The sequence below is a fragment of the Talpa europaea genome (assembly GCF_964194135.1).
Source record: "Talpa europaea genome assembly, chromosome: 6".
Taxonomy (NCBI): domain Eukaryota; kingdom Metazoa; phylum Chordata; class Mammalia; order Eulipotyphla; family Talpidae; genus Talpa; species Talpa europaea.
Genome location: NC_140072.1, coordinates 48,761,699 through 48,773,623, shown reverse-complemented (window position 1 = coordinate 48,773,623; position 11,925 = coordinate 48,761,699). Strand labels below are relative to the sequence as shown.

Below are 11,925 nucleotides of genomic sequence, written 5' to 3'. Positions count from 1 at the left end.
TAATGAGAATGAACATGATGAAATAAATGCAAGCCTAAAATGATTAAAGAAAAGCATGGAGAATGTAAGGTGTGATGGCCTCAGTTAAAGGTTTCTCATGCTTTGAACTCTCTGCATTTCATTGTGCTGATACACTTCTGAAGTTAAAGCCAAGAAACAATTTGAGAATAATTTGAGAACACCTTAAAAGGTATAGCTTAATTCATGTAAATGAGAGAAATGTGGAAAAGGAACCAAGATGATAAGAGAAAAATTAGAAGGAAGAGAAAGATGACTGATTTATTATTTTTATAGTGGTAACCTAGCTGTTCCTGATGTGGTGTTTTTTGTTGTTCCCTTGAAGAAGTGGATTCTATGTTGTCTCTCCTTGAACTTGTGATGGTTCAAATGCATAGTTTCAGTGAATGTAATGTCATGTGACTTCTGATGTCATAATGGAAAAGGCCATGTAGCTTTTGCTGATTTATCTTGGAACAGTCACTCTTGGAGCTTTCAACAACCAGCTAAAAAGCCTAAGTATAATGAGGAAGCCTAGAGGAAAGACTCCAAGGAGAGACATCAGAGAGACAGAATGTGCTGCTGTTTGCATCCAAGCTGTTTCAGTCCATGCTCTGGAAAGGGAAGGACGACTTCAGACTGAGTCTTATTGGATTGCCAATGTCAGAGAGACTCACTCTGAACATCCTGCTGAGTCTAGTCAATTCCCAGATTTGTGAGGAAAAAGAAACAAAAATCCTTATTTTGCACCAGAGTTACAGAGTAGTTTGTTGCACAGATATAGTTTAACTTGAATGTAATGTGTGCTGAGTGTCCATCCACAAAGCCCATCTTTGGGACAAATGGGGGTCAAATAAACTTGTCTACTACATCTCTTTCCACCTTTCCTTGGAAAAACTGCTTCTGAAAATAGGACCATATTATTTACAAATTAATTTCAAGAAAATTTTCAATAATTAACATTTTCCACTTTTATAATTTAGGCAAAATAGTAAAAGTAAGTTAATAAGCTATTACCTATTGATAATAGCTATTGTTATATTTATAAATATAATATAAATAATATGTATAGCTATATAATGTGTTATATTTATAATGTTATTGTTATATTTATAAATATAATATAAATAATATGTATAGCTATATAATGTGTTATATTTATAATGTATATAATATAAATAAGTATATAAATAAGTATTTGGTATTTTCACAGCTATTATGTTTATTCCATAATAATTGAGGAACTAATAGCTTCACACTAGGAGCTAGCAAAGTTTTTCTGTTAAGGGCAAGATAATTATATTAATTAGATTAATTTAGGTTTGGGGGACTATACTGTTTCTTTTGCAACTACTCAATTATGTTGTTATAAGGTAAAAACAGCCATAGAAAATATATAATGACTATACATGACTGTGTTCCAATAACACTATATATACACACACACAAGTATGTGCATGTGTATACACACACACACACACACACACACACCTGGTGGGCCAGATTTATCCTGTCAACTATATGCTTCCAAACCTTGGTTTAGACAAAAATTATTGCTAAAAGTATTTTAAATAAGTATTTTTGGTATTTTATAATTAACAAAATAATTTAATAAACAATATCCTCTAGGGTTTTTCTTAGAATATTTTAGCCCCTAGCCATGTAATTAGAGACCAAAACCTATTCTATATTTCTAATGTTGTTGAAGAGGCTTTCAAGTGACGTGACATAATTTTTAATTATTTACAAGGAAGCAAAATGTGAACACATTAATAATGGTAACAGTATCTAATATTTATTTATTATTTATTTATGCATATAAGAACTGGGAGTGAGAGGATTCACCAGAGAGAGAGTGGGGAAATTGACTGAAATACACTGCTGAGGGGAGCAGCAGGCAAGATAGGAGAGGTCTGCTGTGCCATGTAGGTCAGCTCTCTGGCCAGGGATCAAACTCATGCTGCAGTGGCTGAGCACCGCTTCATAGAGCTGTGACTTAACCCCTTGAGCCACCAGGGAGGCCCACTATCTAATATTTATTGAGCACTCAGTATATCCTAGGGGACCTTCTAAATATTTTACTCATTGTAGTAGTTAGTACTTTCTAAGATGATCCCCAATGCCTCCCAACTGCTAGTATTCATAGCTTTGTATGATATCTTCCTTTTTTGTGTAGACTAGACTTAGTGACCTGATTTCTAACAAATGGCATATAGCACAAATCATGAGATATCACTTCCATGATTAGGATATAAAAGACTATGATGTCCATCTTGCTAGCAGATTCTCTATTGTTCTGGCTTTCATGAAATCAGCTGCTATGTGGAAGAGTCCCACATGGCAAGGAATTGAGGTCAGCCTCCACATGATAGACAAAGAAGTACTAACCAAAACCCACAAGGAACTGAATTCTACAACAACCATATAAATAATTCTGGAAGAAAATCCTGCCCCAATTGAATCTTTATTATAGACTTGCAAGAAATCACAAAGCTGGGCCTCTCCGATGGCACAGCGGTTGAGCGCTGGGTTGCAAAGTTGCCCGCAGCCTCTGCAGTGCCAGTTTGATCCCTGGTCACTGGGCGAGCGTCCCACATGGCGCGCAGACGGCTCCTGCCGCCCGCTGCTCCCCTCAGCAGTGTATTGTTAGTCCACATGTTCTGTTTCCTGCTCTGGCTCTGGTGAATTCTCTCACCCTCAGGTGCTTCTGACTGTACCCAGCACTTGTATAAATAAACAAACAAACAAACAAACAAATAAATAAATAAATAATCTTTAAAAGAAAATAGAAATCACAAAGCTGAGGACACAGTTAAGACATGTTTGGATTCCTGACCTACAAAAAGATGTGAGATAATAAATTTGTATTGTTTTAAGCCAGCAAGTTCTTTGGTAATTATTAAGCCAACAATAGATCACCAATATGTCTGTATTTCATGCCATTAATCTCAATTATTCCCTTTTGCTCTGCCATTAGAAAAGCTTGAGAATTGGTACATTATAATGTAACTTATCAGAATTTTTGAGGGAAAATGCTGTTTTGATATAGCTCAATTTTTAGGGAAATAAAGAATAAAAAAGTAAAATGTAAGCACATTATAATCAAAGGTATCTAAATGTATCATGCACTTCCTGTATTAGACCTCAAGATTAATATTTTATGCATTGAGTTCCTGAATCAATGTCTTAGTTATCAGAATTTTCCCAAGTTATTCATATCATGGCTTATTTCTAGATGATGTAATCTTACCTTTATATCATTCCTTGAAATTCTGCAGTGCAGGCACTTTTAGCACAAAGTTAAATTAAAAGATATAATCAACAGTAAAATCCCTATACAATGGTCCAGATTATTTTTTAAGATTTATTTATTTATACAAGACTGGGGTACAGGGCAGAGACACGGTAGGGTGAGAGAACTCACCAGAGACAGAGCAGGGAGCAGAACAGGCAGATGACAGAAATACACTGCTGAGGGGAGCAGTGGTCATGACAGGAGAGGTCTGCCTCGCCATATGGGAATCTTCCTGGCTGGCCAGAAACCGAACAGGCGCTGGAGAGGCTACGGACAGTTTCACAGCACTGGGCTCAAACCGTTGTTGCATGGGGGAGGTCCTGGTCCAGATTTTAATTCTATAGTGTGTTATAGACAATGAGAACTAATGTGCAACTTTGGTCTGAAAACCCTGTTCCCTAAATGGCACCATGTACAATCTAAACCTTGAAATACACTTTCTTTTGAGTTTATTATTCTCGTAGTTCTGCTGGAGCTTCACTCCAAGGTGGTTGCATATACATCTTCACAGCTCTACAGTGGATGACACTCCCTGGGGTAAAATATATTTATTACTTCACAAAGTCCAGCCCTTACTCAAACTATGCATCAAAGAAAGTGCTGGAACAGTAAATCCTCCCTGATTAATTCTAGGTAAATGTTTATCTTTCTCTTTCATTCTAGAAATCCATTTTTTATGTAGCCAACTCTTCCTGATTCCTTTTATACAATTAGGTTTGTATTTTGGAAAGCAATCCAGCCCCACAAATAAATGGACCTCTGTAAACTGTGTTATGGTTACTTATATCTTTGCTATTTTGAGCTCAGTCTACTTGCAGGGATCATTTTTGTTGGGTGATATTAGCTTTATATTGTATCAAGACCTTTGTATAATAAAAGTTTATATGAAGAAACTAAAATACATTTTTTTACTATAAAAATGACAGTACCATGTGGATTTGAATAAATGAGTATTTTCATTCCACTGGAATGAAAAACTGACACATTATCTACTGCCCACCAGGATCAGATCCTGTCCAAAAATATTTAAAGAATAGCTGAAAGTCATCCAACAAGTATTAGAAGAAGAGCTTGTTCTTCCGCAAAACAATGATGACTGAAAAGGATCTTAAGTTGGTCATTTCATGCCACATATAAAAAAAGAGGCAATTTAATCTAGGGATAGACTCTAGATTAGCTAATTCTGGGTAAGATTTCTATCTCAACTACAGAATATCTGTGTATCAAACAGGAATTTAAGTTCTCTAAATCTTGGTTTCCTTTTTCTGCAATAAAAAATTAAAACATATATCCAGGGATAACTCAACTTCAGGATTGTTGTGAGGGCTGTATATAAAAATGTTTAAAACATTAAACACATTATTATACAACATGGTTAATAAATGGTATAACGTTGCCCCAATCTCCAAAAGTGAGCCTTCTGTGTAAATTTTTACTTTCTGTATACTGGAGATGTCAGTGAATATCCAATTAACTAGTCAACTGACATTATATTTTTCTAAAATAGCAGATACGTGGTGACAGTCATTTGTGAAGCAATGAAAGAAGCAATTAAGAATGAATTGTTTCCTCCCTTCCACCATAACTCCAGCCCTGAACATTCACATATAGTTGCACCACAAAGATGCAAGAATCAAAAACACATATTTTTTCTTATTAGTTATAGCATATGTAGAATTATAACCTTAACACAGATTTAGAATTTCTGAAGAAAGGTGATTTTGAATCTAGAATTCTAAATCCAGATTAAAAATATTCTATTGAATGTTCTAATAAATATATATTTTTAAGACAGAAGATTGCTGAATATTGAGGTATTGCTGTATTGGAGGGAATGGGGGACTGCATAGTGAGGAATAAAGGAAATTAGACTAGTCTAGAGCTTTGATGCTATCTTTAAAAAATTAAAAAATCTTAAGAATGCTGTAAGAAAAATGTTAATATGGCCTTGTCACTCATTCCTTCTCCTTTATGGAAGAGGCAGAACAAATGACCAAGACACTTCCTTGCAAATGTGCTAATTAGCTTGGCTAAGGGTCCCTATATGAATGTAAATATCTTTGCTAGGAGAAAGATACCTAGGAGTCCTTTTCCTGTAAGTTTCCTAGCCTGATAGACCTTATTTGACTCTAATCATTACTGTACATATACCTGGGATTATAAATTTATGAAACATAGCTAAATAATTGATAGGAGGAGTATTGAAATGGAAATGGTTCTTTCATAAACATTTCTCTATGTTGCTCAAGATATGTCTATTAATATGAAAACATCCTAATATACAAGGGGTATTTTTTGAAGCTTACATATGAAAATTTAGAATTCTTATGGGAAAATGATGTTTTGATCATTCCTGACACTCACCTATATCCTTTTTATAATTACCAAAGTTTTGTGTTGACTAAAAACTAAGATCTAATTTTCTTTTCTTTTTTATTTTTTTCCCCCAAGGGCAGACACTTTATTTTGGCCTTCAGCCCCTGTAACCAAGTGGGTCCCCGGAATCTGAGTTAAGGCAAGGGGGGTGGCAGACGGGAGGGAAAGGGACGTGTAGACAGCTCTGTAGCTCGTCACGGAGACGAGAACCTGCCGCAAAACAAAATGTTGTTGGTTTTGTGGTGCCTGATGAATAAAAGGAAGGGGTGGTCCGCGCAGAATCTGGGTTCCATTTTGCAGCACCGGGAGTTCCTGACCATGGCAGTGGCGGCGGCCTCCTCGGTGCCCTCCTCATTCACCTTGACAAAGCAATTGTGTGCAACCTTGGACACCGGCACGTTCTTCTTATTCGACATTCCAGAAAAGTCTGCCCTGACTTCCTCAAAACCATCTGTCATTCCTAAACTCTGAAGAACAGACTCCAGGTCATAACTCTCTTCCAGCTTTAGTCGAGGAAGGAAGACTTGAACTTTAATCCTTGGTCATCTTCTCGGGATCTGTCCAGTCTCTCAACTTCTCATAGGTAAGTGCTTTTTCCACCTCATGGAGACCGGCGTCGTCATCCGGGAGTAGGATGACCATGCTCAGCTACTGCGTAGGGCAGTTCCAGGACCTGAGTGTGCACCTCGTGAATATACCCCAGGTTTAAGTGCACTTGCTTGAACATCATCTGCACTGTCTTTTGCTCCTCGTTGGTTTTAAAGGGCATTCCCCTGGTGTCCTTGCTGTCAAATTGCTAGTTCCACTTTCCTTTGAAATAAATAGCATTTACGAGCACCAGCTTAGTCAGGGGGTCGACAGTCCCAGCGCCCAGGATCTCCGAAATCTTACCTGTAAAGAATACGCGAAAAGTTTATGGTCTCTGTCTACTGGGCCACCCAGTCGTTGATGCATTTCCTGCAGCCCTCAGCGTCCTCAGCAAAGGGCAGCTCCTCGAGCTCCGCATGGTAGAACTCAAGGCAGGAGTCCTTGAAAGCAGGAAGGAAATCACACGTCTTTTCTCCAAAGAGTCTGTTGGCGGTCGTGAGCACATACTGAGCGTCAGCTTTGTTAACTTCTGCGAGGAGAGACTGAAAGCCCCCGTGAACATCTGCGCCTTCATCCAAGCAAAGGGCCTGGGACATCTGGGTGGCAGTGTTGCCTTTGGCCCCCATGAAGATCATGGCCAAGGCAGAGGAGATGCTCGGAGGTGAGAAAACGTTTCTTGAGTGGTTCTCTTCCCCCAACATGTTAAGTAAGTTGATGGCAAAAGTGCCATTTGCTTCACAGAGGTCATCCATGAGGAAAGGCCTGGAGTTTGCACCTTTGCTCCTGCTGCTGCTGCTGCTGCTGCTGCTGTTCCAGCCCGGTGGTTGTTGTCTGGTCTCTTTGATTTCGGGCAAGGCTTCCGGCTGGTGACTCAGAACTGAGGTTGCCTAAGATCTAATTTTCACACAAGTACTTTTTGTAAGCTCAACCCTTCAATTTGAGAGAGATTTAAATCAAACAACCAAAGATGAAAACTTATAAATACAGAAAAATCAATGGATATATAAGGATGGTATCACAATAATAATATATTAATTGCATAGTAAGTTTTTAAAGATCTATTAATTCACGCATACAAGAACTGGGGCCACAGTAAATGTTACATGTTAATATGGCCTTGTCACTCATTTCTTCTCCTTTATGGAAGAGGCAGAACAAATGACCAAGACACTTCCTTGCAAATTTGCTAATTAGTTTGGCTAAGTGTCCCTATACAAATGTAAATGTAAAATACAAATTTGTAAAATACACATTTTATAAAGTGGGTAGACACAATTTAGTTGCTTGGCAAAATAAAAGCTAACGGAATAATATAAGTTTACAAAGCTAAAAAATGAGGGAACATAAAATAATAGTAATTAGCTTATTTGGGAAAGAGACGAATATTCAACAAAGTTAGAATAGTCAAAGTTTATCTATCATAGCAGGAGTAAACAGGGAAAAATAAAATTGATAATCAAATGATAGAAATATAAGCATATAGATAGAGATACACAGTAAATAAGTAGCTGTATTTATAACTGTCTATAAACCATTTGATAAATTTTGCACTTTCATTATCATGCCTAAGCATATATGTATGCCAACTTATACATACATGCATGCATAACATACATAAATGTGTGCATACCTGTCTCTTATCTACCTCTCTCCCTCTGTCCAACTTTCTCTCAAATTAGAAAAAAGAAAGAAAAGAGTCTTGAAAGTGAAAAGAAAGTGAAAAGAAAACAAGTCTCAAATTTTTATCCTGAAGAACCTAACACTAGAATGTAATAATTTGTAAAAATGCTGGAGCAGAATTTTGACAATTAGCTTAGTTGCAAAAATGTTTGTGAAATTCTGCTAATTAATCTATAGTCACACTTTATATCCAAAAAAGGAACTTATTATAACTGAATTCTCACATAGGTCAGAAAACAGAAAATGTATGTGAATTTCACTTAAAAATCAAGGAAATAATAATAGTCAGTTGGGTATATACACATTTTTTCATGAATTTTATGGTGCTAAAATATATCCCTGTAAATAGTTAATTTTGGAAACACTGAGTAAAGAGAGTCTGGATTTGGAGAACTGTGGACCAAGTGGGCTACCTATATATATGCCTGTCATGGAGATGACAGAGATGAAGGGAAAAAATACAGTAGCATTAGTAATTTTCAAATCTCTACTTACATCGTATTTGCTAATATTCCATTAACCAAAGTAAGTCACTTGATCAAAACCACAGTCAAGTAGTGATAAAGAACACTTGACCCAGGCAGAAGGCACCAACGGGTCATATGACAAACACTGTGGATAAAAGGATGGTGAAGAACTGAGTTCAATGGAGAAAGCTCTTACATATCTTACAGCCATTGCATACAAGGGATACCACTGAATATTTATTGTTAATTTTTCTTATAATACACTTTTTCTTCTACAGGTTTAAGAATTACCTCTGTCTGTACCATCCCCCCTAAAATAATGTATGCTAAACAGACAAATTAGAAAGTGAGGGAACATTAAGTAAGATAAAACACAAAGACATATTTAATTTCTAATCCACTGAATAAATAGGCAGAAAAGCTTATATTTGGGACAAGTAAGTCAGCATTTGGCTCTTGCCAACTTGGGAGTGATAACTAATCTGTGTTTATAGAGAAACTGTTAAAATTATCCCATTTTAAGTGACATGTTCTTGTTTCATTAAGATTGGAAGAAAGTCACCTGGGCTAAGTCTATTTCACTGTAAGCAAAATCAGACAAGTATCTCTAAAAGCTTCTTAAATAGGACTCATAGAATGGTGTCCTGGGAGGTAGGTGGACAGATTCAGGAGGTGCATAGGAGACAAAAAGACAGAAATGGCTAAAATTGATAACATAAATAAAGTTAAGTGTGGAATGGATCATGAATTCCCTTACCTTATTGAGAGAAGAAAATGGAGATGGAAAAGAAGATGGAAAAATTCAGTCCTGAAAGAATCAATTACCCTAGCCAAGTCAAAGATTGCATAACAGATGGAAAGACTATAGATTGGGGGTTGAATTATCAATAGTTCTGAAAGAAAATCATCAATAGTTCTCTTATGGGAGAGTATAACAATCCTCATGTAATAAAAGGGGGATTAACCAAGGAGCAGAATAACTGTTCATGTTAAATGGCAAGTATTTGAAGAGAGACAAGACTATTAACTGCAGATTTTGATCTAGTAAACAAAAAATTCAATGCCAATAGCAATTGGGTTTGCTAATTACCTTAAAAGTTAAAATTTGCTTCAATGGTTATGTAAGATTCAGAATTAAAAAAAAAAAGACAGTAAAGAAGATTTACTGTCTTCTAAATAAGTCTTAGTGAGTCTGGATCTGGAAGCACACGCATTAAGCTTTTATCAAAAAATACTCGGACGCAGTGGAAGAATGATGATTGAGCCTAGGTTTTGTCAGAAGTGATTTAAGTTTCGTTTAAAATTGTGATTTAAATTGATTTGGCTTAAATAAAATCCACCCTAGATTCTGCTGCTTATGCTTGAAACCTTACATAAGAATTCTTGTATATAGGTAGAAATACCAAGCATTAACAGATGTAACCAGGAAACAGAGAGCTATAAATCAACCCCCACACAGGGAAATAGAGAATAATTTCCCAGGGACTGAAAATGGATGTTAGTGGCAAATACAATAAGATAACAGTATGGATATTTGATCCATATATATGATGCCTTCTACCTAACCCCTAAAAGCACTTGACCTAGCTTATGTCACAAACCACAGCATGATTTGCAGAAGAGCCTACATATTGTCTACTGTGCCTTTTTCTTACATTACTTCAACATATTTGAATTGGACATTTACTTTAAAACATAGCTTATTATTTCCAGGTGATTAAATGAGGAGAGATATGTGCTGATAGACGTGTATCCTCAGTGTCATGGAAACACAGAGGAGTGGCACCTCATATGACCTGTTAGTCATGGGAAGCTCGCTGGAGGAGATGATGATTGCATGTTTCAGGATACATAAAAATTATACAGCAAAAGCATCAGGGAAATGTGTTCTTGACAGAGTGAAGATGATCAAAAGCTTTAAATTAGCACACAGTTTTATGTGTGGAAGAAATTCTTTATCACTAGGGTCATGTAGCAATCAATATATGAGTTGGTGAAGGTCACATAAATCTCATAGACCATCATAAGATATTTTCTATGGAAAATGACATTCAAACTAAAAAAAAAAATAAAATCTTTACTGATGTATAATTAACATAAAATAAACTACACACATTCATTTATTTTCCAAGGTTTTGACATATGTATATGTCCATTTCACAGTCACACAAGTGAAAATATCTGATTTCTTACAAAATTTCCTCATGACCTTTAGAAATCCCACATTTCTACCTTTCCCTGTAGCCTAGCTCTAAGCAACCAGTCATCTTTTTTCTTTTTACTACAGTTCAATAATTTCCATTTTCTAGAGTTTTATAGAAATGGAGTTATAAAGCTTGCCCTATTTTTGCTGGACTGATTTTAGTCTATTAATTAGTTTGAGATTCATCTGTTATTGTGTAGCAACAACTCATTTCTTCTTATTGCTGTGAAGTATTTCATTCAATGAAACATATGACAGTTTATTTGTCATAAACCTGATGATGTAAACTTGATTTGTTCCCAGTTTTGAGCTAATACAAATAAAGTCAATACGAACATTTGTGCAGCAGTCTCTATACGTTTCTTGAGTGAATACCTAGGTGAGGGATGGTAGGATCATATGGTAGATTTGCTTTAGCCTTTTAAAAATCTGCCACACTATTTACATTTTTTTTGGTAACATTTTGTATTTCCACTAGAATATCAGAGACATTTAGTTCCAACACTAGATTAGGTGAGTCATTTTACTTTCGATCATTCTAACAGGTGTGCGGTGGCATCTTATTTTGATCGTATATCTTTATCATTAAAATATTTTAACAATACATTTTAAGATAGTTATTTATAATTATAAATTATATCCAATACCATTGGTAAAATATATTATTATATAGGCAATAATGCTGTATAAAACATTCACACAAATAAAATAGAATATGCCTTAAAAGGTTGTTACAAATCATAAATGGAAATTCCAATATTTTCTTCCTACATATCAGTAATTTACCAAGTATATTCTAGGCACTGGAAGTAATGGAAAGATTTTTTTTAAAGATGTATTTATTCATGCATACAAGAACCGGGTACAGACCAGAGATGTGGGAGGGTGAGAGGATTCACCAGAGAGAGAGCAGGGAACAGAACAGTCAGGGTGACTGAAATACACTGCTGAGGGGAGCAGCAGGTGAGACAGGAGAGGTCTGCCTTGCCATGTGGGTATCTTCGTGGCCAGTCGGGATCGAACCCGCACTGCAGAAACTGCGGACAACTTCACAGTGCTGCGCTCAACTGCCTGAGCCACCAGAGAGGCCCAATATTTTTTTTTTTCCAATTGAAGTAACACAGGGAATTAGCTGGTCCACTATAACAGCAGAATAGTTAAGAAAGGCATGCTCAGAAAAGGGCAGGAATAATTTGGTGAAGGATGATACGGGTAAGATGGGTAAAATTAAGAAAGAATAAATTTTGTAGAAGAAAAATTAGTTGGACGTGCTAATTATTATCTTCAAATGACAACTCCTATGTTCATAAAGTAGTGTT

At 36.1% G+C, this 11,925-nt stretch overlaps 1 pseudogene across 1 annotated transcript; it reads right to left on the bottom strand.

Moving 5' to 3' along the window:
• Positions 1-5,862: 5,862 nt before the first annotated feature.
• Positions 5,863-7,008, bottom strand: LOC311172334 (serpin B8-like; annotated as a pseudogene). Its single transcript has one exon. The product of its transcript is annotated as a serpin B8-like (transcript).
• Between the last annotated feature and the right edge of the window lie 4,917 nt (positions 7,009-11,925).